Below are 25,393 nucleotides of genomic sequence, written 5' to 3' on the forward strand. Positions count from 1 at the left end.
TCGACAGTTCTTTTCATATCCGCATCGCTGTCTGTAACCTCTACCGTTGTCTTATCACAAATTTTTTATTTTACTAAGATTTGGTTGATGACTTGAAAAAATATAATGTTAAAAGTAACTGCAAAATGTCCGAAATTTTGCATAATTTCTCAAAAACGTATTTTTTTAACGTCTTGTTACTTGAAAAATTACTTTCACATATGTAAAAAGCTGATGAATATCGTTGCAACATATGACTGGTCGATGCTAATTGAACGTCTGCGTCTTAGATGCACGGGGAACGCAGGAAGAAGAAGAAGAACAAGAAGAAGGGGATGAAGGTCAAGACGAGTACGGAAAAGGTATGAGAGAGAGGAAATGTTTACCTGTCTGCCATGCAATGCTGTTACCCTAAGTGTTCAGGCTGACGAACAACAGCACATATGGTACAAACTGCACACAGGAGTAAGAAAATATAGCAAAAGCGCACCGAGTGACTCTCCGTTGAGTTGATACTGAATAGAAATTAACAGGGCAATCGCTCTAGTGTAGTGCTACAGCTCCTACACAGCTGAGGTCGGCAGCATTCATGATCTTAATACAGTCGACGTAAAGTTGTGTTACCTTGGGGAAGTTTCCTTGGGAGTTTCGCAGCTCGCCGAGGGAAGAGCACGGAGAGGCATAAAGAGAACAGTGGTGAAGGATAAGGAAATGTGCGAGGAGAGACAGCATTGCTGGCACCTTCACTCATCATACCGATCGATTCCTATAATATACACTGATAGCTCAAAGTTCGCACTTCACAGATCCTGATGTATGGAGTTTCGTCGGCTAGTTGCGATACAATAGTTTAAAATAGAAATAAATAGTTGCAGCTGCGTCGTAAGTTGCACTAAGAAATGTATGTTTTTCATTTCTTGATAAAAAGTCAAGATGTGGATTTATTTTTCACCTGCAGTATGCTGAAAATTCGTAACAGCAGCTTAAATTACACCGTAACTGAAAGTTTTCCATTACCACTGAAAATTTACACGTTGTAATGGCCTACCGACTATATTTAGCCTTTTTGGGAAAAAGATTTGCATTAATATTGGCGCCAATTTATAAGCATCAGAATTTTAATTCTATTCCGACTCGCTAACACAATGGAAACGCTTCCGTCTAAATCGCACACCAAAGCACGCTGTTTATATACTCACAAGACAGCAACACAATATTCGTAACGCCACGAAGAGATGATTTTGCGATGCTATATAAATTTTGGTTCAGACGGTGTTGGGGTTCGCATTCTTTTCTCCCTTGTCACTCTGTTATCATACAAACTTGAAAGGAGCATCTCAAGTGTACATATTGAGCGGCCCGCTATAAATGGCACGCAGCAGTAACAATGTTGTGGGAAACGTTTTACAGGGACATACACGTTCGGATGTGTTACTTACTTGTACTAATGAATAAGACAATATATTTAGCCTGTTGAAACGCAATTATCTAATGACTTTTTAAGGTTGGCAGTGTGCTTAAATATAACACAAATGCACTACGTCGTCTTCGTTTACTTTTGAACTAGCTTCGTACAACTGACTATTGTTAAAATAATATTTTATAGACCTTCTTGATTTTTTGGTTGCACCTCTTGCAATTCATCTGACTCACTAGTTGATCCCTCACCCTTCAGTTTTATTACTAATCCATGGTTCTCTAGCTTTTCACCATACTTTCTTTTTAAGTGGTTTCTTAAATTAGTTGTGTTCCCTGAATGTTTATGTTCTTTACCGTCGACTTCAAAAACTGACTAGTATCCCCCATCTTCTTGAAAACATTCCACAGGGATGATTGGTTTTGACGATTCATTTCCAAAACAATAACCAAAAGCTCAATTTATGCACTTCTCACACAAAGCAGTCTTCGAAGCGCGGGTTTACCTCGGCCAAGACAGACTATCGGTGGCGCACGAAATTGATCGTTTCATGTCGGCACCATTTGGAACACTTCTTAGCGACTGTGCTCTTTGTCTTACTGCTGCCAACGACGGCGATTCAACAATTGTGGCACTATAGTTTCGTTATGAAGAATAATCCTGCGGTTGTGTGGCGTTTAAATAACGAAATAAATGACGAAAACACCATTGTTGACATAATGACGTTACCTTCTACGATACCCCGAACAACTAGAAGCTTTAGATGCAGCATTCTTCCCCTTCACTCTCAAAACATTTTAATCATATCTAAGAATGCTTTAAACTCGGAAACTAAAAAGATAATGGTGAGTTTATTCACCCACAACAAAACGGTTTAATCATTAATGGGCAGGAGGTTAAGAAATGTCTACAAGATTAGGACATTTTACAAAAACATTCCCGTTCTTCCACTATCAACTCCTGGCAACAAGAGGTTAATTTTCTCTCACATCCATAGAAACAATCACATTTTGCCCGAATGACTTATTATTATGGACTGCAGTACTGTGAAAGCAGACAGTACTTAAATACAGCTGTACATTTCATTGATTACGTCCAGGCACCATAGAAATAAAGAACGTGACACTCGACAGGTTGTACTTTCACTATATTCAGTTTTGCGGGAACTCTTGCGTTCTTGAAGGAACAAGCTCCACTAATCGAACACAACATAGGTAACCAACATATAAACGATATTTGCAGTACTCCAAAACCAAAAGTGACGCAGAGTAGTTAGAATTGTATCGATGTTTTGTGTTTTCGAGTCGCCTTATACATGTACAATTGAAAACACTCGTAAGTACGATGTAGACTCAGAAACGGAAGAGGACAATAGCGGGCCAGTTTAATTAATAGCGATAATAATCAGATGTATTTTAAAACTCATGATGCAGTACAATCACAATCACTTAACAAATCTTTAAAATATCACCTTCTTCCTTTACTAACTGCTTTGTATTACAACAGTCTTATTTACATTTGTATTCCTTGTTACTAGCAAGTATGAACACACATTTGAAGATGACCACCTGTATAATGCCCATTCGAAAATCAATGTTATTTACGTGTATAATTTTTACCATAAGCATCTGATCGGTACTGGATGCGTACTACCGTGGCTTGTCATCACTTGAAGACAGACAAGAATATTCCCACTCACACGTTCCCTCCACCACAACGGCCAGTCTATTAACAACATACGTTTATCAACAGCATATACTGGCTAAGGCGCTACAATATTGGACGTTTACTAAATATCACCCTGAAGAGCAGTTTCCCTCTGCACTCCACACGCCATGATGGTTGTAGGATCCGACAATTCTCGCGCGTCTATTATTAAAGAATTCATTATAAATAACATAACTATCGATAGTTAAACTAGACTACCAATATTGCCGACGGTGCCGACGGTATCGATTAATCGGTAATTTATCGGTATTTAATGAACTCTACTTTAGAGAAAGGCAAAGGCACGAAATAGACAGTTCCGAAATTTGGAAATTTGTGGTAAGACTTTATGGAACCAAACTGCTAAAGTCATCGGTCCATAAGCTTACGCACTACTTAATCTAACTTACGCTAAAGACAACATACACCCATGCTCGAGGGAGGAGTCGACTCGAACTTCCGACAGATGGGGGGTGGGAGGGGCGGGGGTGGGGTCCACGCGGACCGTGACAAGTCCTCCCAGACCGCGCGGCTAGGCAGTTTTGCGCTTGTTAATGGAAGAAAGACACACATAGGATTCGTCGGTCTAGAAAAAGCGTTTTTCAACTATCTAAAATCGTGCAAGATGCTCAAAATTCTGAGGAAAATAGAAATAAGCTACGGGAAAAATAAATGATACGAAATAGGTACAAGAATCAAGAGGGAATAATAAGACTGGAAGATCGAGAACGGAGTCCTCGGATTAAAAAGTGTGTAAGACAGGAAGGCTGGAAAGGATATCAGTATAGCAACCGCTGGTGATGTTACTAACCTCACTGAAAATGAAGAAGAATAACAATATCTGTTAAATGGAATGAACAGTCTAATGGGTACAGAATATGGATTGAGAATAAAAAGATAAAAGACAAAATTCATTAGACGCAGAGGAATTCAGAAAAGCTGGAAACTTGACATCATATTTGTGATGACGGATCCAAAATAACCCCGGATGGACGAAGCAAGAAGAACATATGAAGGAGACTGCCATAGGAAAAGAGTGCATTAATTGTCAAGAGAATACTTATGGGATTAAATATAGGGCTTGATATGAAGAAGAAGGTTTCGAGAATGTACTGTGCCTTTGGGTACTGAATCACGGACTGTGAGGAAACCGAGACAGAAGAGCATTTAATCAACAGTTTCCATTGATTTTCCGTAGTATGCTCGTGTGTAATTATATTGAGGTAAAAAAAGTCTTCCTATTTGTTTATTGAAATTAAGGTAGGTAAGCTTTATTTACCATCTTTCTCTGTATACAGATATACTGTTGCATGAATCCCACCTGATTGCCAAATCTTGAGCTTCGCCACAACTGTAAGGTAGTGCACTGCTCTACTCCCTTTGGCCTTACTAATCTAGCTATCTACTTTTTGGTTTTGGAATCTCATACCGTTAGGTGAATGACGTAACACTGCTAGTGGTTAAGAATATGTGGCTGAGTGGCTCCCCAATTCAGTTGGGTGATTACCGGCATCAATGCTGGCTCTACCGTAAAAAAGAATTTGTTGGCATAGAGGGGACTGATATTTGATGGCGCCCCAAATATCGAGTAGGAATCCAAAAAAATCCCACAAACTGCTTTTCTGCTTTATTGGCAAGTTAACCACCTGGTTATAATACAGAAAAAAATACCCCTGAGCAAACACAGCTACCTGGTAAGCATGACCCAACTTCCTGTCTCTGAAGAGTGTAATAGAAGATAAAAAAATACTATTTGTATTTTTTTTATATTGATAGGAAAATAGGTAAAATCTATCATTCCTCTTTTTCAGCTGCTACCCCTATTTATATCTGAAAACCTGTTTAATTCCTATATTTGCTCAGAAATTTTTGGAAATGTACATTATTGTTGTTCATGTAGCTGACTGAGTGTAGGTGTGACGGTCGATCTTTTCTACCCAAACTCACAGTTCACAGTTTCAAAAAATCGGTTGAGTCCCACGGTGGCTTCTTTTTATAGAATAAAATATCCAATTCAGGTCACAGGAATTTTACCTCAACACTGTCCTTGGAATATTTTTAGTGCCCTTCCGCCAAAAACCTCTGGTGCTGCGCTCAAATTACACTCCTGGAAATGGAAAAAAGAACACATTGACACCGGTGTGTCAGACTCACCATACTTGCTCCGGACACTGCGAGAGGGCTGTACAAGCAATGATCACACGCACGGCACAGCGGACACACCAGGAACCGCGGTGTTGGCCGTTGAATGGCGCTAGCTGCGCAGCATTTGTGCACCGCCGCCGTCAGTGTCAGCCAGTTTGCCGTGGCATACGGAGCTCCATCGTAGTCTTTAACACTGGTAGCATGCCGCGACAGCGTGGACGTGAACCGTATGTGCAGTTGACGGACTTTGAGCGAGGGCGTATAGTGGGCATGCGGGAGGCCGGGTGGACGTACCGCCGAATTGCTCAACACGTGGGGCGTGAGGTCTCCACAGTACATCGATGTTGTCGCCAGTGGTCGGCGGAAGGTGCACGTGCCCGTCGACCTGGGACCGGACCGCAGCGACGCACGCATGCACGCCAAGACCGTAGGATCCTACGCAGTGCCGTAGGGGACCGCACCGTCACTTGTCAGCAAATTAGGGACACTGTTGCTCCTGGGGTATCGGCGAGGACCATTCGCAACCGTCTCCATGAAGCTGGGCTACGGTCCTGAACACGGTTAGGCCGTCTTCCGCTCACGCCCAAACATCGTGCAGCCCGCCTCCAGTGGTGTCGCGACAGGCGTGAATGGAGGGACGAATGGAGACGTGTCGTCTTCAGCTTTGAGAGTCGCTTCTGCCTTGGTGTCAATGATGGTCGTATGCGTGTTTGGCGCCGTGCAGGTGAGCGCCACAATCAGGACTGCATACGACCGAGGCACACAGGGCCAACACCCAGCATTATGGTGTGGGGAGCGATCTTCTACACTGGCCGTACACCTCTGGTGATCGTCGAGGGGACACTGAACAGTGCATGGTACATCCAAACCGTCATCGAACCCATCATTCTACCATTCCTAGACCGGCAAGGGAACTTGCTGTTCCACAGGACAATGCACGTCCGCATGTATCCCGTGCCACCCAACGTGCTCTAGAAGGTGTAAGTCAACTACCCTGCTTAGGAAGATCTCCGGATCTGTCCCCCATTGAGCATGTTTGGGACTGGATGAAGCGTCGTCTCACGCGGTCTGCACGTCCAGCACGAACGCTGATCCAACTGAGGCGCCAGGTGGAAATGGTATGGCAAGCCGTTCCACAGGACTACATCCAGCATCTCTACGATCGTCTCCATGGGAGAATAGCAGCCTGCATTGCTGCGAAAAGTGGAAATACACTGTACTAGTGCCGACATTGTGCATGCTCTGTTGCCTGTGTCTATGTGCCTGTGGTTCTGTCAGTGTGATCATGTGATGTATCTGACCCCAGGAATGTGTCAATAAGGTATCGCCTTCCTGGGACAATGAATTCACGGTGTTCTTATTTCAATTTCCAGGAGTGTATTTTCGTCAATGTAGAAACTGTATCCGAGGGATCTTTTTCTTTTTTTTTTTTTTGAATACTTCCTCTGATGGTAGTATTAAGTTAGTTCATTAGCAGCGTGTGCGTTTGGCACGTTGGTATTCCAGTTGCTATGGGTTTATTTATCAGTTGCCATTTTTCGTTTGTGGTTCACTGTTACTATCTGAGTTTACATAGTGTAATTTTGTTATTTGAAGTTAGTGGGTGGAGCTGTGGACGCTAGAAAATGGAGAAATCGGAACATTTCCGACATATTCTGTTATTTGAGTTAAATATAGTGGTGACAGCAGCGGAGGCCACCAGAAGCAGTTGCGCCGCGTGTGGGGATAATGCTACTGGGCAGGGCACGACAAGAAAATTGTATACTCGTATTAGGGAGGATCTTTTTGACATTAGTGACTCTTCACGTTGAAGACGACCTTCGAGGATCGATGAAGATTGTTCAGACGTATTAATCCAAATGATGCTAGTCAGTGTACTCCAGAACTGGCAAGTCTGATGAATTCTGATCATTTGACCATTGGCGTCGTTTGCATTAAATGGGGAGAATTAAAAAGGGGCTGGATTGGTAACACATGCTCTAAGTCAAAATCATAGAAATCAGCGGGTGGCCCATACGTGCATCTCTGCTTTGCTCGTCTTCAGTTGGCTCATGAACAACACCGACCACTCCTATTCACTATAATTACTGATAACGGGAAATTGTGTCTTTACGCAAACGCAATAGAAAGAAAGGAATCGTTAATTCTCCGTGCAAAGACCAGCACGCATCCGCAAAAATATAGTCTTGTGCAACTGGTGTAACATCGACGGTGTGGTGTGGTACGAAGAGATTCACCGAGGTGTAACCATTGTCAACAACAGTGACGTTTTGCAGGCGCCGTCCAGGAACGTCGACCGAGAAGACTGCATGATCCAACGTTACCGCACGACAACGCTCACCTGCTTTTAGCTAGACTTGCCGAAAATCTTACTCAGTAGTTGGGTTGGGAATGCATTTGTACACCAAACTTATTCACCAGATCTTACCCCCTCAAATTTTCACCTTTTCCGATCTCTATCGAGCAATCTTCAAGGAACTTTCTTTCCGTATGAAAATGCGCTCCGAAAATGGCTCGACGAGTCCTTCTCCTCAAAACCATGTGATACTTACAGTCGCGGAATCGAAATTTACCAATTCATTGACACACTGTTGCAAATAGTGAGGGCTATTGATGATTAAATTTTCTGTTATGTGTATCTGTTGTGTTTATTATACTTATGGCATAAAAACGCTAAGAACTTATGCACCAACTTACTCAGGAGTTAACTTGTTATTGGTCGGTCTTTATGTTGTTCTCTTTGCAACCTACTGTGAGACAACATCTTGTTTTATAATCATGGCCGTACTACCCTAATAAACATAGTATAACTAATTTGTCAATATTCGATATAGACAAGTCTACCTTTTGCTAGTTGTATAAGCTGTGTGTTGTCTGCCTGTATACGCCCCATTTGGTTTACTTGAAAGCGTAGCTGAGTTGTCATCTTCTAATACGGTACTGCCGCCTCGTTTTCTTACTATTTACTAGCGTCACTAGCTCCCTGCCTTACTTGCCCTTGAGGAGCAGCAGCAGCGCCTATCGATAAGTGCACAGTCGTACCATCCCTGGAGCGACCAGTAGTATTTCCGGGTCATCGTGTGTCTGGTGGTCAGTTGAAGACGGACCAGCAGTGCAGTCGGGACGCAGCAGCAGTGAAGTCGGGGACGGATCGCCGGTGAGGCGCCGACAGACAGTGCTCGCCAACCGCGGGTGACACACATCAACTGTCCGACGGAGGGAGACTGGAGCGGGACGGCCGTTCGTAGGTCGTTCCGTTGGTCGTCTCATCGGCCGACGCATATTTGGTCCTTTCACCGTTTCCAGGCCTGGGCAGTTGATCGGTTGGCGTGGAGCAGCGACAAAGTCTCCGTGGCTCGTGTCTGACCGGTGCTGTCGGCGCGGACACGCGCGGTCGGAGTTTGAGGGGCTGTTTCCATTGCTACAAGTCCCGTGGCTCACCTCCCCGGACAGGAAAGTTGAGTCTTTACGCAATCTACCAGCCAGCCCCAGCTGTACACATTGTGTGGTCTGTATTTCGTTGTGGGCTGTTGGGACACCCTGTCGCTTGGTCTGTTGTCTGTCTGTCGGTTGGGTTGTCGTCGGATCGACAATGGCTGGGCCGACTGCGAGGGTCAGAGTTTGAATCCCAGACCGACCATCGAAACTTCTAAGCCCCCTTCTTGTTTGTTCTTGTTGGTTGTACTTGTATGGCTTCTATCCGATTTTAAGAGTTTGAGTTGTTTTGCTCTTAAGGCCTTCAGCCTAATTGAAAGAACTGTTTCACGTAAGGCCTTTGATACTTAAGAAAAAATTAATGTTGTGGAGCTTTACGTCTTAGGCCTTCAGCCGATTTGAATTTAACTTGTTTGCTCTTGAAGTGTCTGATTCTTTGGGTCTTCAGCCTAACTAAAGAACTGTTAAGTTAAGCTTTGCCTTTTAAATTTCGGTTCTGGTTGAGTTTTGCCTAATTAAGAACTGTTTTACGTAAGGCTTTTGCTTTTTTTTTAATTTAATTTTGTGTAGCCTTAAGTGTTGGGCTTTCAACGGATGTTGAATTCAAATTGTTTGCCCTGAAAATTTTAGATTCTTTGGGCCTTCAGCCTATATAAAGAACTGTTGTATGATAAGGCTTGCCTTTTAAACTTCTGATTATACTTGCGGTTTAAGTTATATGCCTTGAGCCTTTTTTTAAATTAAAATGCCTTTCTGCCGGTAATTAAGTCCGAAAGATTAAAGTTGTGAGTTTAAAAAAAAAATATTTTCGGGGGTCTTGTAATGTCTGATCAAAGAATAAAGTTGTACGTTCGAGTGTAACTGACAGCCCCTTATTTTGGCCCCTTTCCATAATTTTAACTACCTGTCCTGTCCTGCGGGTTAAGCTGGTCGTCTCACAGAGCCCATCGGATATTGAAATTACCGTGCACGGTGCTTTCCAGTTTCGTTTATGTCATGAAAATGATGGGTGTTCACCTATCGTAATACCATCAAAGGGCCCACCGTGAAAAACGTTTGCAATTGTTACACTTAACGTACCTTTGTTCTTCAAGTGTGACATATCGTTTTGTAGGCAGCTACGTGTCCCCTGTGAAAACGTATCTGCGCGGCACTGAGTTTCGGAGGACGCATGCAGATTGCATTGTCTCCGACAGCCAAAGACTATTCTGCAGCTGTGTTCTAATTTGGTTTCGTGCGTTCGTGATTGTCACTCTAGTGTCAATGAGGGGAAAAGATGGAAGGGAGAGCGATAAAAAGAGACTTAGAAGTTAGGGAACAGTAATACTGCAAATTGTGCTAAGAGCTTTACGAAAATAAACACATCGTGGCACTTGTATTCTGCCGCGAGTTCTGGTGGAGTTCCCGAGAGGGGAGTGGGAAGAGAAGGACGTGGGTGTGGAAGGACAAGTGTCGCGGGCAAAAACAAGCAGGATTTCGGCGGTCGTCCAGTACTCACGTTCCCCTGTCCCACGCCCGCTCAGCGCTCTTGTTAGGACAAAAAACGTGTCCGCGTAACGCAAATTTGTAGACGAGGGCCCGCGCTGCTCGCCTCGGCGAAAGGCAATTGTTTTTTCTGCGACTGCCGCCCTTTGCCAATTAGCGGGCGCCGGCGCCGGCGCAGCTGCGCTCGTCAGCCAGCGGACGGGACGGCGCTTTTCAGCGTCGATTTACTTGCAGGCAAACAAGCGCCGCCGGATTAGCCTTTGACTTTAATCCGGCGTGTTTGCTGCCGCGCTCCGCTGATACGGGAGTATCGCAGCCGGCACAAAGGTCGGTGTTCTGCGTGCCACGTCTCCCGACGCAGAAATAACTCTCTCCCCTCACCTCCGTGCTGGCGCTCTAGTGTTGTCGATAATTAATTCAGTGTTTTTTTGTGCGCGCCACAACCCGCATTGTTGCACTCGAAAGCCTCTGTTACGCTGGTTTCCTTCTCATATCGTAAGCCTCAGCTCCACGTAATGCTCGTTCCCACACTCGCTTTTGTTTATTGTCATAATTGCAATTATACAGGCGTCTACACTTACCGCACCATTATGTACATACACGAAACTTGTCATACTTGTCAAGAGGTGTGCAATACATTTAGGCGCATAGCGATAACTAGATGCGGATAACTGTCCAGAATGCATATTATCTATCAGCACGCCCCTATGTAATACGGTATCTACTCCTAGGTGTCAGGAGTGATTGCCCAGCTACTACACCCTGAGGCGACAAAAGTCATGGGATATTGATTGACGTGAAAAGGTTTCTGACGAGATTATGGCCGCACAAAGGAAATTAACACTAGAACCGGTGATTTTGGATATACCTAGAACCGCGGCTGGGTCACTAATAACCCGCGATCTTTTCCTTTACTTCCCCTATGTCAACGGGTTATTGTTACTGCCAATGAATCTATTGTTAGAAGCACTAGGAAATTTAGAATGAAATGAACAAAAATAAACAAGGTTTACACAAATTATAATGGTACATTTTAAAACTTACATGTATTTGCTGAGTGTTTTTACAGGCTACCGTTACATAATGAACACAAGTAATAGTCTTTTGATGCACGTTTGCTGCACACAGTTTTCTTGCAGATGTGACACTTTACAAACGATTTGTTTCCTTCACAGTTCGACTTTACAAGGCAACGTGTTCACGTGTTTTGTCTGTCAGGAATATCTTCAGGTCTGACAGGGACGCTAGTCTTTCTAGTCGCTGCGTACTTCTCAGCAAGCTCCTCCCCCAGCTGTAGGATGAAATCCCTGCGTTTCAATTTTTTATCATTTAGAGGATTGAACAATACCCACGCATTTATCGCAGCCAAATCCAGCAAGTTGTAAAATGTGTAAACAGGCCAACGTCTCGATGGTGCATTGACAGAGTTTTTGCGAGCCATTTGGTCGACCACGTCCACTCCACATTTAGAGCAGTTACAAAACGTAACTGTACCTGGCTTCTTTGTTATACCATCCTTAATCGTCACGTAAGGATGCATAGTGCTCAGAATCAGGACATTCTTGTTGCTCTTACCCTGATAAGCAGTCAGTGTGGTATCATCTTTTTTCAACAATACTGTCCTGTACAACTGTTCTCTTGCCTTCTTGATACAGACTGCTATTTCCCTGCGGGATCGATTTATTGTGCACACAAGACTCGTAGAATTAGTTTTCAGTGCCTCAGAGAGTGCTAAGGAGTTGAAAAAATTGTCACATGCGACATTCATTGAGATAAGGTTGCATCAATTTTTTTACAACAAATTCGCCAAGACGCTCATCACTCCGCCTAGTGTCATTCTTTCCTAGATAAGGGATAGCATTCACAATATATTTTGAGTCTTTATCTACTGCCATCCAATACTTTTGCCCGTATTTGTCCGGTTTTTAGGCCATAAACTGCGTGAATCTGCAACGGCAGTTTGTAGGAAAAAGCTGTTCGTCGATTGTTATACATGGACCCGGTATGTAGCTAGACTGTGCATTCCTAATGAACTCATTCCAGATTTCTGATACCAGCTAGTCTTCTCTTAGTCGTTCTGATCTTGTGGATGTAATGTCAAATCTGAGATAACGCATTATCTCTCTGGATCTGTCACGAGCCATTGTTGATTTCACAAAAATATTTTCCCACTTCAGTGACCATAATGTGTCTAGTTCTAAGCTCTTAGCTCCAATAGCACCACGGACATACAATACAGCTATAAAAGCTTCCAGTTATTCAATTTTATAGTCCACTCATCTGAGCTCAGTACACGACGTGCTTTGGTTTCTGTACATTTTACAATATGTTTCAAAATTTTGTCCGTCACCATCAGATGCCATGCACTGTAACAGGTCTCATTCACGTTTCGTTTTGCATGCGGAGATGGTCCTGTCCTATCCTTGAAAACATTGTGTTGTCCATATCTTCCAGCTGAACACTCACCTATTACTCCAACTTGCCAGGTTGTTCCATCGGGTGCTACAATGTCGCTTCCTGATGGAAAATGAAGTAGGCCAGAACCATGGGCATTTTGTTGTCCATTCCGACCTTGAGGACGACTACTTCCTCGAGATGGCTTAGTCTTTGTGGGAACTGTTCGTGTAATAGTAGTTATACTGATTAGAACGCCATTTAATATTGAATATATTGTGTAGTGTTAGAACAAAAATCACCTTCATAAATGTAATATTTAACTTGTAAAAATTCAACACGAAACAAAGTATAAATATAAGCGTTGCAATTGAAATTAGTGTCTACGCAACATATTCATAAACAAAAATTATTATAAATCAGACACATAAACAAGCATACCTTTCTCATCAGCATTCAATAGAACCTTCTCAGGAGTAACATCGTCTTCTTATGAAGAATCCGGAACTATTGGCGACGGAAATTCTTCCTCAGACAAAGACTCCAGCGGTCAGCCCTCAGATTCATTATCTAACATGTCATTTACAGTATTTATAATGTTTTCTTCTGTGCGTAGAAATTTGGCCATAATATATTCGTAAGTTACAAGCACTATCTACCCACACAGAATGCACTACTAACCGCGTTTTCGTGGTACAAAACTCTGGGTGCGCAATATCTGCATAGAAGGTCAGACTTGTTTGAACCTCGCTCCCTCTCGTCACCTGCTCAAAACTGGAACGTCAGCCGGAAGTGAAGTAAAAATGAGTTTTGTCATTGTTGACAAAACACACAATTACAATAGGCATGAAGCTACATGAAAAGTGCGATTGTTATAGCGACTGCGCCGGGCGGATTAGAACTGACCCTTCCGTATTTCTAGGTGAATCTTCATATCTCTCTTTTATGTTTTCGCCAAAAAATGTGAAATGAAGTATAATCACTAATTACTTTATTTCATAAAAAGTCATAGATATGTAGCACTCTAGGCAATAATACAAGAGAGTGACAAACAAAAGAATTATCTAGTGGGTCACGAGTGACCCAGCCGCGGCTCTAGCGTTAACAAGCTTTGAATGCTGCATGATAGATGGAACTAGACTCATGGGACATTCCATTTCAGAAATCGTTAGGAAATTCAATATTCCGAAGTTCAGAGTGTCAAGAGAGTACCAGGAAAAACACATTTGAGGCATTAACTCTCACAACGGACTACTCAGTGTCCGAAGGTCTTCACTTAACGGCCGAGAGCAGCGGCGGTTGCCTAGAGTTGTCATTGTTAACAGACAAGCAACACTACCTGAATTAACCGCAGTGAACAATGTGGAAAATACGGGTTACGACAGTGCGGCGAAATGATGGTTATGACAGCAGATGGCCAACTCGAGTGTCTTTGCTAACAGGACGACATTACCTGCAGCCGCTCTACTGGACTCATGACTGCGTCGGTTGGACTCCAGACGACTGGGAAGTCGTAGCCTGGTCAGATGAGCCCCGATTTCAATTCAGTGACAAGAAATAATGGGGTACAATAGTCCATCCCATTGGGAAGACAGAAAAAGGCCCACAAAGCTTCAAAACACCATCAGATATATCGAACAACACCAATGTGTTACAGCTGTGGCGTCAAAAAACATCGCGGAATAACACGAAACAAAAGAGACTGACGCTCATCCCGTTGCTGGTAGCTATAGGTACAGTACTACATGCCATTTGTGACTTTGACACCGCCTTAACGAAGCAATTTCCGTGCAGGAGGGGAGATTTTCCTGCTCCGATGGGGCTCGGGGCTATGTCGGTGGTACCTCAGTTGGTATTGAGGTCGTTCGTGCCGAACAGGGCCTCGGTGAGGAAGCAGATAAAGTATGTCCCGCAGTGACCTGTCTTTCCCTTTCCTTCCCTTATCTGTATGAGCCAACAGGTGAATTAAGTAACTGAGCCTCTGGCCATCCTTACATCTTCCTTTCCTATCTTCTTCATCATAAAGTAGGAAGAACTTTCAACCGTTGTGTTGACAATATTCCTAGCGAAAGAAAACTCTGGTGACAAATCCTGGTCATAAATTTTGGGTCTCTGGCAGTTGGGCCACCTCCCCATTCACAGAATAACACATCCGACTAAAATACCAAGTAATGTGTCTCGGGTTTAGGACCATTTTAATGGAGTTCAACAACCAAATCAGACTTTGGATTTTGATTGTAGGCCTACAGTGGGTCCGTAATGAACAACAAGAAGTTCTAATGGATATGTAGCTGTACTTTCCGAAACTAAAAAGAATGTTACTGATTGTAAATATGCGCTAGAGTTTGAACAAAAACAGTAGTGCGAGAGCAGGAGTATCCATCATTCTAAGCAAGCGGTGGACAAAATATATAAACTCGTCTGAACCAGTCAATGGAAGGCTGATAAAACTCATTCTGAGAGCTACAGTCATGAATATAGTGGTAATGAGAGTATATGTCACTGCTGAAGATTTGCCTTAAAAGGTTTTGAACAGATGCTGATACAGACCGTGTATAAGCAGCTCCATGTGGCCAAGGAATGATACTGGCGAGAGATATCAGTAGTAGAGTAGGAAAAGAGAGAAACACTACGACTGTTGGGATGTATGAGGAGTATATTAGGAATGAGAATAGGAAAAGATCGGAGGATTTATTGGAGCAGTAGGAATTACGAGTAGAAAATACATACTTTGCTCACAAGGACATAAATAAATTTTTATGGTGTAACTACACAAAACGGTTGAAGTCAATTATTGATTATCCAATCAGAAGACAAAAGGCCAGTTTAAAATTTAAGTATTTCAGTGCTAGAAGAGGGCCTGACTGTAGAAGAGTCCATTGTCTTGTGGAACGTAAAATTTATGTCCCCAGTACTTTTAGAAGTAGTGGCGAACAGAAAAGGTCACAGTATGCTGGCCAACGTTCGGACTAACGCAAGGCTTTCCGGATTGGAAAAGAGCACCTGGCCACCTGCACATATCCGCCCGGCGCATTTGTTTCTAGGTCAGTAAGACGGCCAGTCTGCTGATGGTTTTTAGGAGGTTTTCCATCTGCCTCGGCGAATGCGGGCTGTTTCCCCTTATTCCGCCTGAGCTACTCTATGTCGGCCATTGCTGCGCAAACAAGTTATCCACGTACGCGTACACCACCATTACTCTACCACGCAAACATAGGGTTTACACTCGTCTGGTGAGAGACGTTCCTTGAGGGGTCCAAGGGTGGCCGAACCGCAGAATAACCCTGAAAGAGTGGTTAGTTGTGGGGCAGTGGAGGGCGGAAGTGGACTGCGGTACTTGTCGTGGGGTTGTGGACCACTGCGGCTGCGACATGGACGGAGCCTCTTCGTCGTTCCTAGGCCCCCGGTTAACATACAATACAATACAATGCTGCCCAAACTGAGATCAAAAGGTATTACCTAGACTGATAGAGGTAGGACAATACTAAGCACTTTTACCAATAGCTATTGGCAATCAGATTGTAGAGTGCAGAGAGGAACGTAGAAGAGGAGCAAGGCGATATAAAGAAGGCCATAGACGAAGAAGCGTAAGAAGCACTTGGAGAATATGAGAAGGTGAAACCAGTTTGGTGGGATGGAGAAATAGCAGAGATGATTCAAAGGAAAAGGAAGCTTATTAGACTTTCCTGAAAGTGAAGAACAGGGAAAGTAGAGACAGATTTAGGACGTTAAATAGAGAAGTAAATAGAGAAATGTTGAAAAGGAGAAGCAAGGCATGGGAAGAAAGATGTGAATCTATAGAGAGGATGATTGCTGGGATTCATAGTGCTGGGCACAGGGAACAATTAAGTCAATGAGTATGACAAATAGTGAAAAGCTGCATTACAACTATGTTATTTGTGGTCAACAGACAACGTATTTTAAGGATTTATTCCACGTAAACCAGCCCAAATTTTCACATACACTCCTGGAAATTGAAATAAGAACACCGTGAATTCATTGTCCCAGGAAGGGGAAACTTTATTGACACATTCCTGGGGTCCGATACATCACATGATCACACTGACAGGACCACAGGCACATAGACACAGGCAACAGACCATGCACAATGTCGGCACTAGTACAGTGTACATCCACCTTTCGCAGCAATGCAGGCTGCTATTCTCCCATGGAGACGATCGTAGAGATGCTGGATGTAGTCCTGTGGAACGGCTTGTCATGCCATTTCCACCTGACGCCTCAGCTGGACCAGCGTTCGTGTTGGACGTGCAGACCGCGTGAGACGACGCTTCATCCAGTCCCAAACATGCTCAATGGGGGACGGATCCGGAGATCTTGTTGGCCAGGGCAGTTGACTTACACCTTCTAGAGCACGTTGGGTGGCACGGGATACATGCGGACGTGCATTGTCCTGTTGGAACAGCAAGTTCCCTTGCCGGTCTACGAATGGTAGAACGATGGGTTCGATGACGGTATGGATGTACCGTGCGCTATTCAGTGTCCCCTCGACGATCACCAGTGGTGTACGGCCGGTGTAGGAGATCGCTCCCCACACCATGATGCCGGGTGTTGGTCCTGTGTGCCTCGGTCGTATGCAGTCCTGATTGTGGCGCTACCTGCACGGCGCCAAACACGCATACGACCATCATTGGCACCAAGGCAGAAGCGACTCTCATCGCTGAAGACGACACGTCTACATTCGTCCCTCCCTTCACGCCTGTCGCGACACCACTGGAGGCGGGCTGCACGATGTTGGGGCGTGAGCGGAAGACGGCCTAACGGTGTGCGGGACCGTAGCCCAGCGTCATGGAGACGGTTGCGAATGGTCCTCGCCGATACCCCAAGAGCAACAGTGTCCCTAATTTGCTGGGAAGTAGCGGTGCGGTCCCCTACGGCACTGCGTAGGATCCTACGGTCTTGGCGTGCATCCGTGCGTCGCTGCGGTCCGGTCCCAGGTCGACGGGCTCGTGCACCTTCCGCCGACCACTGGCGACAACATCGATATACTGTGGAGACCTCACTCCCCACGTGTTGAGTAATTCGGCGGTACGTCCACCCGGCCTTCCGCATGCCCACTATACGCCCTCGCTCAAAGTCCGTCAACTGCACATACGGTTCACGTCCACGCTGTCGCGACATGCTACCAGTGTTAAAGACTGCGATGGAGCTCCGTATGCGACGGCAAACTTGCTGACACTGACGGCGGCGGTGCACAAATGCTGCGCAGCTAGCGCCATTCGACGGCCAACACCGCGGTTCCTGGTGTGTCCGCTGTGCCGTGCGTGTGATCATCGCTTGTACAGCTCTCTCGCAATGTCCGGAACAAGTATGGTGGGTCTGACACACCGGTGTCAATGTGTTCTTTTTTCCATTTCCAGGAGTGTATATGTGAGGTGCGGATACAACAGGAGGAATTATGGCGCTTAGATATAAAAGTCATTTAACACACTCTGAGGAACTGTAATATGGAGATGGCACAATGGTATGGATCAATATATCCACACCATGTGCAGTTTGATTCACTGAAATTTTAAAGGTGCTAAGGAGGTTGTTTCAATGCATATTAAATGGAGGTGGTACTCCATCGGAATGGGAAATGTTACATAAGGCTGGCGTATAATAAAAAGTCAGATAATGATCCAAATAATTATAGGAGATTGACACTGATTCCTTTCGTTGGAAGACTGTAATCAAAGATACTGAAAGATCTGGTACCGAAAGAAACATGTCACAAGAAGCAAGAAGATAAGACAGGAACAACATCGTCACAGTGAAACTAGTATGGGAAACATGCACACGGGTCGGACAGGATAGATATGTTGCATAGAATAACCTAGAGAAAGCATACGATAATGTACCCAACAATGAACTGTAGAAAGTTCAAAGAGAAAGAGCAGGATCAAAGATTGCTAAAGCCTGTTATAAAATTGTATGAAGATAAGAGAGCGAATGTAAGGATTGGGAATGGCTGGACAGTATGATTCCAGTGTTAACTTTACATTCAATTACAGTGATTCGTGTTTTTATTGAGTCATGGAGTGACAAATAGGATTTCATTTTTGTGTCAAGACTTTCGCATGCAGCGTTTAAATGTTTGACTTCAGTTTGATGTTTTCTACATCATGGTGGTGGTTTTTTCATGTTGTAAGTTCAATTATGAAAATTTATAGTCAATTTCCGATACTTCGCTGCTCAATCTCGTGTTAATCTGGTTTACTTTTTCACACAACATGTTACTACAAGTTTTTAGTGCTCTTCATTCACCCTTAATCTCGTCATGTCGCGTTTTTAAAACTGTCATGTGTTCGTCAATGCCTTTTTTTCGTTTTGAGTCATCTGATTTTTGTTTTCACTCATCTGATTGTTTGTTGATGTCCTGTGATTTTGGTTTTCAGTCATCTGCTTGATAATAGCGTCAAACATGCTGGCAATATTTATCAAATGAAACTTCTGTCACTGGGCATGTTAAGTGCTAACTGATCGTTACTATTGGAGTCAACTCAGTAGTCACTGTCAATGTTTTGCCCAATTTCCAAGCTGGATACGGTTTGAGTCTGTTGCCTCTCGTGTTCCATCTGTGCTAGTTGTTAACCTGTTGCCACCATGCTACACGTAATTTATATTGCAAGAAAAATCTTTAAGCATGTTTGAGCATGCATTCATGAAATTGATATCGTATGGCAACAATGTTGGCTTCACTGAGCAAAAATCGCACTTAATTGTGAAATAATTAACATTAATGGCTGCTCGCCATATTGTGTTACACATGACAAGATTCAGCCATTTTGTAGAATGGTATGACTGTATTGTCCTAATAAACTTTGTGATAAAAATAATTAGGAATATGCGATCTTGTGCAAAAATTACTGCCACCGTTACGGAAAATTTTGACAAAGCTACGAAGGAAGCTACCATTACTGAAAGCGCTTGTACTAGCGTACTAATATAAAAATCCCATGTATCACCTTGGATCCAAGTATGCAGTATAGATTCCATGTTTCATCAACAATTTCAGTGGTTCGTCTTTTTGTTTCTTTCTTGCAATTATTCAATGGCAATGGCTCGTCAGATATTGTAACATTATCTGTGCAACAAAAATAAAACAATGTATCAAATAGAATAAAAGGTTCAGGCAAGAAATCACGTTTCATATGTCGTTGCTTTTCATGTCTGGTTTGAGAATATCAGAGAACAGACAAATAATAATAGTTCATGATAATAGTGTATGGTCAGCTTCTACAAACTTTGTGCCAATGTGGAGCAACACATCACAGTCATCGGTTAAAAGAACATACACACTTGCCAGTGTTACTTACTAAATTAAAAACTGGCATACCACTCCTGTAAAGGAAAAAGTTACCTTGTGTTTTACGGTCTATACATAAATTTTATGTCGAAGCTCCCACTCAGTTTTACTATAGTTCTGTAATGCCCTGTTCAACGGGTTCCTTTACCACGCATAATGCACATTTAACGTTTTCCGTGTAACTTCTTACGTAATGTTTCTTTTCATGTTATTAAATGCAAATCAGTAATTCAAACTAAATTAAAAGCTTCCGCTTCCCTCGTGTAAAGGACACAGTTTCATTTCGTTTACAGTTTATACATAAATTTTATGTCGCATCTCCCACTCAGTTTTACTGTAATGCCCTATTCAACATGTTACTTTAACACACAAAACTCACTTTAAACGTTTTTCGGGTAACTTTCTTTTTAATGTTCCCTTTTTTATTAAAATTGTTCATTTTAAAGGTAAATCATTAATTCAAATTGTGAACGGCCGAACTAGTGGCCCCACATTCTTCTTTCCGACAACAGATGGCAGTACTTTTGCTACTCTGGTTCACCAGTTTTCTTCCTCATTCGAGTCAGCTAATCCATGTTCTGCGCTCGTTGGTAGCACACCGCGTCTATTATTCGTCCATCGCGGCGCTCGGTGTCACAGCACCATGTGGAAGAGTCCCGGTATTCTATGCGTGTTTCTTTACCCAGGCAGTCGTCCGTGTACTATCTGGTGTCACTATGGTATTGACTTAGATTTCACAGCATATAACCCGACCGGCGGTTTGATATAATTTTTTTAACTTTTTTATTAATTTTTTGATTTTTGTTCATTGCTGCGTGTAAAAATTGTCTTTCGTCTTTTGTTATTTTCAGTACGATACCTGAAGACGAGCATATACAAGAGCCCGAATCCGGTCGTCTGTTAAACAAAAGAACTTTATAATGATAGCGTTATTTTCAACCTCTGGGACAAAGTATAAAGTTTGCAGTGATATTGCAATTCTGTCAGAGACAGTAAAGGACTTACGTAAGTCTGCAGGCTTTCGAGGCCGTTGACACTGAAGTTAAAATCTTCTGGGTTATTAGGCTGCGTCATATTTTTTCTAAAATGATCGACATTTCGACCCCTCTGGTGGGATGTTCCTCAGGATCTTCTAGTGTCCACTACTACCAGAACACTGGTTATATTCTAGGAGTAGTGGACACCAGAAAATCCTGATGAAGATTCCACCGGAGGAGTCGAAACGTCGAACATTTTAGGAGAAATATGATGCGGCCTAATAACAAAGATTTTAACTTCAATAAAGGACTTGGAAGAGTTTTTGGATAGATGGACAGTGTCCTGAAAGGAGATAACATGAAAATAACCAAAAAAAACAAGAGTGAATAGTGTAGTAGATGCCTTGGGAATTAGGTTAGTAAAGGTGACGCTAAATGTAGTACACGAGGTTCGCCATTCGGACAACAAAATAAGTGTTGATGGTCGACGTAGGGAGGACATAAAATGTAGCCTGGCAATGGCAGGGCAAATAAAGTGTTTGTGAAGAAGAGCGATTTGTTACCATGGAATAGAAATTATATTTGATGAAGTCTTTTCTGAAATTATTTGTCTGGAGTGGAGCCTTTACAGGGGTCAAACACGGAAGATAAGCCGTTAAATCAGGAGGAAAATACACTGTCAGAAACAAAATTAGTACACCTGGAGAGCCGACGTCGATTTTGATTTGATGGCTTCAAATGGCACCTGGTATGCGCTGTGGATGGCTTCATTGTCGTCCCTGACAGTTGCCGTAGTGGCAAAGCTAAGAGATGCCACCTTGAAACGTCCCCTTAGAAAAACTATACATGACTGTGCTTAAACTGACACACAATATTTTTAGCGCAACGCACTCTGACTTTTAATAATCACTACAAAAGAATGGCCCTGACTAACAACGACCTGTACTTTTCATGAATCACTTACCTCACAAAAATCTTCGTTACTTAAACTACTGCAGTACAGCGAGCGCCAATACTGCCAGCTGAATAAAAGATTCTAACTACTGAAGGCACCAACTGCTTATAGGCATAGTTAGCGAATGAAAGATTTTGATAAAGAACAAACAATGTTTTTAATCTTAATAGTGCTCAAAAGTCATTATATATATCAGTTCATGACATCCAGTCTTACAAATTTACTGTCTCTGATGGACACACGTCCAGATCATCCGCTCTCAAAACTCCGCCATCTCTCGCCCCACATCCACCACTGCTGGCGGCTAACCTCCAACTGCGCAACGCTACGCGCTGTTCACATCCAACTGCCTAACACTACAATAGCCAATATTACAACAATGCTAACCAGCCACAGACTGCACACAGCAGATCGCTACGTGGCGTTACCAATATAAAAACCTCAACAGCCTACTTACAACCTGTGCCTACCCTTCAATAGGGATGCTCAAAGCTAGAAGTATCACCGAGGTGCAAACGTGTGAAGCAAGCAGGCAGCCATGCCACCAAGACACGCACTCGTACTTCCTGCAGCCAACTGAGAGAGATGAAATGCATCCAGTTGTGGCCTTCCGAGTGGTGGGGCAGTCTTTTCGGAAAATTGCCACACAATCTGGGCAAGCTGCTTCAACTGTTCGTCGATACTGGCATCAGCTCTCACGTGAACATTCTGATAGCCGTAGACGAGGTTCTGTGCCAAGCAGTATGGCAGCCCGTCAGGATGGTACTATTGTAAGGAAAGCAGTCGCACTTCGACCAGAAGGCCTCGTGGAGTGGGGGCGAGGTTTGAGAGGCCATGTCACGGATTGCGCGGCCCCTGCCACCGGAGGTTGTAGTCCTCCCTCGGGCATGGGTGTGTGTGTTGTTCTTAGCATAAGTAGTGTGTAAGCCTAGGGGACGATGACCTCAGCAGTTTGGTCCCTTAGGAATTCACACACATTTGAACATTTGATCGGATAAAAGGGCTTGTGAGTCCAGGCATGTCAATATGAGCTGCTGAAAACGGATTACTAGCAGTGGAACTACGGGCAAACACTCTTTCAGCCCGTCTTCCGCTCGCGTCACAACATCGACGAGAACGGGTCGACCGGTGTCGGCGGAGGATGACTTGGAACGGGGCGCCGCGGTCTTCAGCGATGAAAGCAGCTTCTGCCTGCGCGTGCGAGGTAGGACTGGTGATCACTATTTCGTAGAGTGCATTCGATCAAGAGACGCGGGACCCACCCCAGGTCTCATGGTCTGTGATTACTGCAACTCTCATTCACCTTTGGTTTTTCCTGAGTGGGTGCTAACCAGTGCTCGGTATGTGTGAATTTTTTGACATTCTTGGCACAGGAAGGTAACGTATTATTCCTACAGGGTAATGCTTATCCACACAAACTCAGTGTGCTCTGCAAGACAAGCAGCAACATCCATGGCCAGCACGATCAGCGGACTTTACTCCAATCTAGCCCGTTTTGGGTATGATGGGACGACAAGTGTATCGAGCGACTCGTCAACCAACAAGTCTTACGGTACCACGCGAACAGGTCGAGCAGACGTGACATAACGTATCCCAGTATTCCGTCATCTGTTCGAACAGTATTTGTTACCTGTACTATAGTCTGGATGCCAGACTTATCGTTTGCACTGCCATCCTTAGCTAATATGCTAATATGTGTGCTGCAGCATGGGCTGACATCGGCCCAGAACTATTTGTGCTACTGACCTGTAAATAAATCTTTAAAAATGACCGCGTTTTCAGCGACCGTTACAAAGGAAAATTAAAACACTGCAGCCCTCGGTCGTGAAAATGAAGTCTTTTTGACCTAGGTTTCGGCCACTTCCAAGAGTGCTATAATCAGAAATAAAGCATTTAAAACTGGCGTGTCACCTATAAAATAGATATTAAGCGATAACGCTTTAGTCACAAAATATTAAAATAGAAAACATAGAGGGAGGCCGTGATGCAGCCCTTAGTGGCCTGCCTCTGTGTCTTCTATTTTAATATTTTGTGACTAAAACGTTGTCGCATAATATTTATTTTATAGGTGATATGCCAGTTGTAAATGTTTTATTTCTGATGAAGGCACTCTTAGCAGTGGCCGAAACGTAGTTCAAAAAGACTTTACTTTCGCGACCGAGGGCTGCAGGGTTTTAACTTTTTTTATCTGTAAATGTAATTATTTGATGTTCCCCATATGCACTGTAGCAACAAGACTTCAGTGAACTGGAAACTTCTAAATGAGTGTCATAATTTTCTTTCCGGCAGTGTACCTCTTGAAACGCGGTGGTACAGAAGAACACTGAAGTTCAGTAGAATAAATCGTGTAACTAATGAGAAAGTACTGAATCTGTGGTATAACCCAAATAAATGAACGGAGTGGTGTATAGGTCACCTTCTATATGTCATGGAATCACCAATCAAGTATTGGAGGGTAGTGTGTAGTGTGTAGTGTAGAAACTGTAGAGTCAGATCGAACACAGTAGGCAGATTCAAATGGAGGTGGGATGCAGCCGTTATTCGGAGATGGAGAGGACATGAAACGATAACATTGTGTGCAAAGCTGCATCAAACCAGTCTTCCCACTGAAGACCACAACAGCACCGGCATCTACTGCAGATGGTGAAGGTGGTCTTACGCGTCTTTGCTCTACCTGCGAATGCTGAGACATAAGACTGACCACAGTGGGCGCCAGACTTGGACTGGTGTCCGCAGCGGCCCTCCCACCACCCCCTCCGCCCCCGGCAGTGTCCGTGCGCGAGTGGCCTGTGTCGCTGTGCCGCCGCCACCGCCGCCCCCGCGGACAGCGCTCGTTAGGCGCGGCTGCTGCTCTACGGTGGCGCAGCCAGGCACGCGCCGCGGCCCGGCCGACCAGCACCAGTCCTGCGGTGGCCGTCTTTCGCGCTCCACGGCGCCGGCCGTCCTCTACGTGCCAGGGACACCGCAAGGGGGCTGCCGAAATACTGACCGCTCTTCACAGCTGCACAGGACAAACTTTCTCTATCTGGCTGAAAAGTCACAGGCCCTGAAAGAACTCTGTCCTCTAACAATGTACCATAGCACAATATATCCAGAGTACTTTACTGTTATTAGCGGGTGTCCATTAGTCCGTTAGTAGCGCATTAGTATATTTGTAGCAATTTCTTAATCGCCTGTACACAAGACCGTTCCGACAGATCAGCGAAGTTAAGCAACACCGACCATGGATGGTCAAGGATAGGCTGTTCACCTACCGGAGTGCACTCACAGCCTCGTCATGCCAATCGAGAAGCTACTTGGCCACGAAGTAGCGCCTCCAAATCACGAAAACTGAGAACGGCCGGGAGAGCGGTGTGCTGACCATATGCCCCTCCATATCGACATCCGATGATGCCATTAGGCTGAGGATGACACGGTGGTAGATCGGTACATAAATATTTCGAGGCCTCTCGGAAGGAGGAGTTTGTACTGTATTGACAGTTACATGCCAGTGGACAACGACCCGGAAATGTACGCCCCTCTGCACTTGTTTCTTGTATAAGTTATTAGCTATTTATCCATTTACACTATCTCTTAAAAGTACTGTCTACCTAATG

Source organism: Schistocerca gregaria, chromosome 1 (genome assembly GCF_023897955.1).
Source record: "Schistocerca gregaria isolate iqSchGreg1 chromosome 1, iqSchGreg1.2, whole genome shotgun sequence".
Classification (NCBI taxonomy): Eukaryota; Metazoa; Arthropoda; class Insecta; order Orthoptera; family Acrididae; genus Schistocerca; species Schistocerca gregaria.